This window comes from Bos javanicus, chromosome 11 (genome assembly GCF_032452875.1).
Source record: "Bos javanicus breed banteng chromosome 11, ARS-OSU_banteng_1.0, whole genome shotgun sequence".
Taxonomy (NCBI): Eukaryota; Metazoa; Chordata; class Mammalia; order Artiodactyla; family Bovidae; genus Bos; species Bos javanicus.
Window position 1 is genome coordinate 63,536,216 of NC_083878.1, and position 6,166 is coordinate 63,542,381.

Genomic DNA, 6,166 nt, shown 5'->3' on the forward strand with positions numbered 1-6,166 from the left:
CCGGCGACCACATCTGCTTGGTGGAGAAACGGGTGGAGCCCAGAGAGCAGATTTATTGCATCTCCTGCGCCTTGGGCTCCATTCCAGCTGCACAGAATTGGAGAGGTGACAAGGATAAATGTGTTTGGCTCCGGGCTCCGTCACTGAGGATTTATTTAGCACCTGCAGTAATAAAAAATCACAACGCTGCAGCGTGCAAGGCATTGCACGGGCCTGCGGGAGGATGCTGAGGTGGGACACGGAGGAGCTTGCTTGCTTTCCAGCTGCTTGCAATCTAGAGACAGAACAGAGGTGGTTCCCGGAGAACCTCAGAGAGGGAGCGAGGTGGGGCGTCTCTGAGATGAGGAACTCGAGAGGCTGCGTGCTCTGAGGTCACGCGGTGACTGAGGAATGGGATGACAGCTGTAGAGTCTGTGACACTTATTTGAGTTTTTTTCCCTTTAAAACACACATGGAAAAAATTAAGAATACAGCTAATCTAAAAAGGAGGGAAAAACCACCCCAGAGCCCACTGCCCAGAGATAACTACCATCACCCTTGTGAAGAACAGACATCTCCCAGTCTCTTCTTTCTCTGTGTAGACGGATGTGAACTTGCCAGCAATGTGTCCGTATTTTACATACTGTTCAGGAACCTGCTTGTCTCCTTTAAGAGGCTCACCAGCTATTTAGTGCTTCCCTGCAAGGTGGCTACCTGCAGGGCATGGCAGAGGGGCACTTCCAGCTGGGCCTCCCAGCTGGGCCTCAGGAGATAGGCGGGAGGCAGGTGGTGAAGGCGATGCTTGGAAGAGGGAAAGATGAGCCTGGTGAGACGTGTGGAGAGCACAGAGATGCTGAAAGGAGCTGGTTCAGGTCTAGGGGACCTTGAAGGAGGCAGAAAGTATGTAGAAAGTATGCAGAAAGCAGTGTGCTTTGGGGTTCCTCCAAGAGATGGAGAATGCTGGCGAGCCTGGCTTTGTGGCAAAGAAAAGTCCCATCTCTGGGTTCTTTAGGTAAGCAAAGCAACCGGCAGTCCTCTCACATACCTTCAGATGGCACTTTGGGAGGAAGAAAGCATGAGACCAGTGTTTTCCAAATTGTGTTCCAGAGTACACAAATCCCACAAAAACAGTTCTCCAGAAAAGGGTTAAAAAAGGTTTGAGAAAAGAATCTAAAGTCACCCCACCTGGGAAAATCACAAGGCACAGATGCTTACCTCAGCCTTGGGAAGTAAGGAAACTGGCCTTAGCCAGGATTTCCCAAATGTATTTTCTCAGAACGGTGCTCACCATCTATGAGATTTCCCTCTTGCTCTGAGCCTAGTGATGGTAGAGAAGACACACCACAGAATACTGGGCTGGGAATCTCTCTCTCCATCAAGGTGGCTTCCTTACCGTCAGCAGGAAGTTCCAGGCCTCATGCAGGTGTTGGGTGTCCACGCTCCGGCCCCTGCAGGGCCCTACAAGGGCAGAAATTGACCATCTCAAAAGATCTCCTCTGGCTCTAATATTCTGTTTCTGAAATTTATACCAATCAAATCTCACTTGGAGAGAATCCATAGGAGGTATGGTAGCCTCGGCCATCAAATTTGTTGGTTAACTTCACTCATTTAATCAACAAATATTTCTTGAATTTCTGCTATGTGCCAGGAACTGTTCTAAGCATTGGAGATTCAGGAGGGAATCAGATAAGATCTTTTCCCTTATTGCTCTCATGAGGAAACAGGCTACAAATAAATAATAGCATCATATCTATATCTATCTATCTATCTATCTATCTATCTATAATCTAAATGTTATGAAGATAAAGTAGTGTAAGCATTGAATGTGAGACGGGGAGATGGAGAGGGGCCACTGTGTTAGATAAAGTGACCTGGGAAAGCTTTTCTGAAGTGGAAGTATAGAGCAGAGACCTACAGGAAGTCAAGGATGAAGCCAGGCATAGATTTCAAGGCAGAGCATTTCAGGCAGATGGCATAGCAAGTGCAAAGGTCCTGAGGCAGGAGCATGTCTGGGGAACACCAAGGAGGCCAGTGTGGCTTGAGGGAGTAAAAGAGGGGAAGGGTGGTAGGAGATGAGGTCAGAGAGACAGTGGGGGCAAGACCTTGTAGGACTGAGGATCACAGTGAGAACTCTGATTTTCTTCAGAGTGAGATGGGAAGCCACAGGAGGGATGGAGCAGGGGAGTAGTATGTGATACAAGGAAGAATTTCTATTCTCTCATGGGAGTAAACAATTTTCTAAATGGTGAGAGCCCACTCTCTACTTCTGAAATAGTAGAACTTATGAAAAGGAAATGAATTTTCATCTGATGACTGAAGATCTCACAAGGATTGGCTATTCATGCATTATACATCTACTGTGTGCCAAGATTTCTGCTGGGCCCCAGGGATACAAATGTAGTTGATATGACTTTTAGTTCCTGACTATTGATACAGAGCCATCATAATTACTTTGTCCTCCTTATTAAGTAGAACTCTGAGCTTCCACTGGCTATGGCAGCGAGGAGTTCACTTTCAGTCCTAGTTCAGGAGGCAGATGGTCTCCGTTTCCTCCATGGTTCTGTATGAATCCAGTAGCTCACAGCTGCCCGGAAGGGGAAGGGCCTCTGGTCTCTACTGTGTTGTGGATGATGCCAAGATGCTCACGGTCCAAGCCCAGTGGTCTTTTCAAAGGCAAGCACCCTATCCCTCAGTGCCAACCAGGGCTTCCAAGAGCATTCCCTTGGTTCCAGGATCACAGCTTGTAAAAACACAGTCTCCCTGGGATGCACTTCCTACTCTCAGCAATCAGGTCGTGAATGGATGCTTGATGGGTGTGTAAGGCACAGTTCCTTTCCGCAAGCCTCTTATAATCTTTGGTACAATAGACAAGCAAAGCAGCTGTGGCCAGGCTCTGTTGAGCAGTAGGATAGACTAGAGCCATTTTGCTTACAAAAAGAGTAAGACAAAGTAGACTATACAACCCATGTTCTTAAGTTGTTGCTTTTTTTATTTAGTGTAATGTTCAGTTTTTAATGTGACTGATAAACAAATGGGCTTCCCTGGTGGCTCAGATGCTAAAGAATCTGCCTGCATTGTGGGAGATCTGGGTTCGATTCCTGGGTCAGGAAGATCCCCTGGAGAAGGGATTGGCAACCCACTCCAGTATTCTTGCTTGGAGAATCCCATGGACAGAGGAGCCTGGTAGGCTATAGTCCAGGGGGTTGGAAAGAGTCAGACACGACTGAGCCACTAGCACTTTCACTTTCAATACAAAAATTACTCACTTATAGTTTTGTGCAGCAAAGGAAGGCGTACAACAGGCTGCTTCTGTTCCTGGAAATGGTGCTGAATTTCTTAAGACTGCAGAACAGAAACAGAAGTTTATCTTTTAGTTTTATTTTTTTTAATGTATTTATTTATAAATAAATATTTATTATTTAAAATAAACAGAAGTAATTTTTTAGTTTGCTTTTTATTTTTAAAAACACTTATGCACTGAGTCTTCATTGCAGCATGCAGGAGCTTTAGTGGTGGCATGTGAACTCTTAGTTGGGACATGTGGCATCTAGTTCCCTGACCAGAGATTGAACCTGGGCATCCTACGTTAGGAGCATGAAGTCTTAGCCACTGGACCACCAGGCAAGTCCCCCAGAAACAGAAGTTTATATTTTTACTTTTTCTTAGAGGAAGGACTTTCAGGGATCATTTTGATCAGGTGAGAAAACTGGGTTTGTCACTTAACCTTGTCAAATTACTTGACCTCTCTAAGCCTCAGTTTCCTCCTCTTTTGCTTTTATTCCAGAGAGTATTTACCACAAATCACAGTCAGTCTTTTACTAGAAACGATAATCAGCTGAATAGAATTTCCTCTGTGTCTTCGTGTATGTTGTGCTTTTGCTTCTTTCCCTAATTATTTAGGGAACATTTCTCTCTCCCTGGCTTCCCTGGTGGCTCAGAGGTTAAAGCGTCTGCCTCCAATGCGGGAGACCCGGGTTTGATCCCTGGGTTGGGAATATCCCCTGGAGAAGGAAATGGCAACCCACTCCAGTATTCTTGCCTGGAGAATCCCATGGATGGAGAAGCCTGGTAGACTACAGTCCATGGGGTCACAAAGAGTCTGACATGACTGAGCGACTTCACTTTCACTTTTCTCTCTCCAGCTCTCTTTTGTCTTCACTCTTTGGCCCTCCTTTTTTCTTTCTTTACCCCCTCTTAATTTGTTTACCAGTTTATCATGAAGGATACAGATGAACCACCAATGTGCAGTCTGAAAGGGTCCCAAAGGCAGGAGCTTCTGTCCCCTGGGAACTGGGGTGGCCCACCCTCCCCGCGTGGAGATGTGTTCACCTACCTGGGAGCACCAAGGTTGTTTCTAAGATCGCTTGAAACTCAGTGATGGGAAACAGGCTGGGGTAGGGTTGTACTGGGCCCCCCAAACTCACGTGGGCCCTCCTCTCAGCCTGGGAGGCCCCTTTTTTTCAGGAGGTAGAAATGCTGCAGTGACTTGTCATAATGGAGTTTGTCCTCTGTGGTGTAGGACTTTCAGAGAAGGGTGGATGGGGCAGCACTGCAGCACTAATGAAGTTGAGGAAGTGCTGGCTGCATAGGCCATGGACAGGGTAATTGAATTGGTGTCAGACACATAATGGCTTCAAGAGTCTTTTCTCTCTAATTGGTAAGAAGAGCCCTTCCCCTCACATCCTCTGTAAAAGCTCAAGGAGAAAAGGATGTCCACCCAGCTATACATCAACCCTGTCTATTGAGTGGGAGTTTTAGGAAACCATATGGAGAAGCACACTTTTAAAGAAGGCTTTGGAGACTGTTAACAGCACCCTGGGCAGGGCACAGGAAGAGGCAAATGAGTGTTTTCCAGAAGATGCTGCCAGGTGATAAAATATTAAAACCAATACCAACACTCGCTCTTCAAGGAATGGTCTTAATGATTCTGTCAGATATCTGGGCCCTGTGGTCAAATGGACATTGAGCTTTGTGCTTGATCAAAAATAGCTTTAATGGGTATCATGAATGGATGCCAAGAATGCTTAATGGGTGCCAGGCCCTGGGCTAAACAACTCTTACGCATGATCTCATTTAATCCTCACAACAATCCAGTGAGGGAGGCACTACTGTTACCCCATTTTACAGATGAGGAAACTGAGGTTTGCCCGAGATCACCATCTATGATGACATGAAGCTTGGCTTGAAATCTAGGATTGCAATCCAAAGCCAGTGTTTCCTTTCTTTGACAAAAAACTATCAGATCAGATCAGATCAGTCGCTCAGTCATGTCCGACTCTTTGTGACCCCATGAATCGCAGCACGCCAGGCCTCCCCGTCCATCACCAACTCCCGGAGTTCACTCAGACTCAGTCCATCGAGTCAGTGATGCCATCCAGCCATCTCATCCTCTGTCGTCCCCTTCTCCTCCTGCCCCTAATCCCTCCCAGCATCAGGGTCTTTTCCGATGAGTCAACTATAAGGGTGAGGAAAACCAAATGTACCTATATATGGTAAAAGATGGGCTTCCCTGGTGGCTCAGATGGTAAAGAATCTGCCTGCAATGTAGGAGACCCGGGTTTGATCCCTGAGTTGGGAAGATCCCCTAGAGAAGGGAATGGCAATCCACTCCAGTGTTCTTCCTTGGAGAATCCCATGGACAGAGGAGCCTGGCGGGCTACAGTCCATGGGGTCGCACAGAGTCGGACACGACTGAGTGACTAGCACTTTCACTTTCACATGGTAAAAGATAGGATGAAAGAGTTTACAATTAAAATTAGTTCTGTCTCCTCAGATCCCAGGGCACTGCAGCCACCACTACTGATTGGTTGTGTTGCCTTCCAGCTGTAGAGAAAACACACAAAGACGTGTACATGCTTGTGTGTCTAAAGGTGTGCGTGTGCAGTGGCCGTGTGCTTTCCTTACTGCACGCACTGGGCTTTCTTTCATTCAATACAGTGTTGGATGGCTTTATCGTTAGTGTGGAGACAGCCGCCTGGCCTTTAAATGGTTGCATAGTAGTTCATAACACGGATATATCCAAATTTAAGCAGTCTGCTCTTTAGAGACATTTAGGGCTTTCTAGATTTTTCTTGGTCTTTCTCAGGTAAATGCCCCTACTTGTGTGTGAGAGCAACGTTGTGCTTCTGATCACAAGAGCAAGATGACATCCTGGGATAGTTGGGGTCATTTTCAGATCACGGACGTG

At 46.5% G+C, this 6,166-nt stretch overlaps 1 long non-coding RNA gene across 1 annotated transcript; it reads right to left on the reverse strand.

The window, feature by feature from the left end:
• Positions 1-566: 566 nt before the first annotated feature.
• LOC133257218 (uncharacterized) lies at positions 567-5,467 on the reverse strand. The gene is made up of 3 exons (XR_009739451.1): positions 4,313-5,467; positions 3,246-3,321; positions 567-1,437 (listed from the first exon to the last, which is right to left on the reverse strand). It is a non-coding gene; the product is annotated as an uncharacterized LOC133257218 (long non-coding RNA).
• Positions 5,468-6,166: the final 699 nt, after the last annotated feature.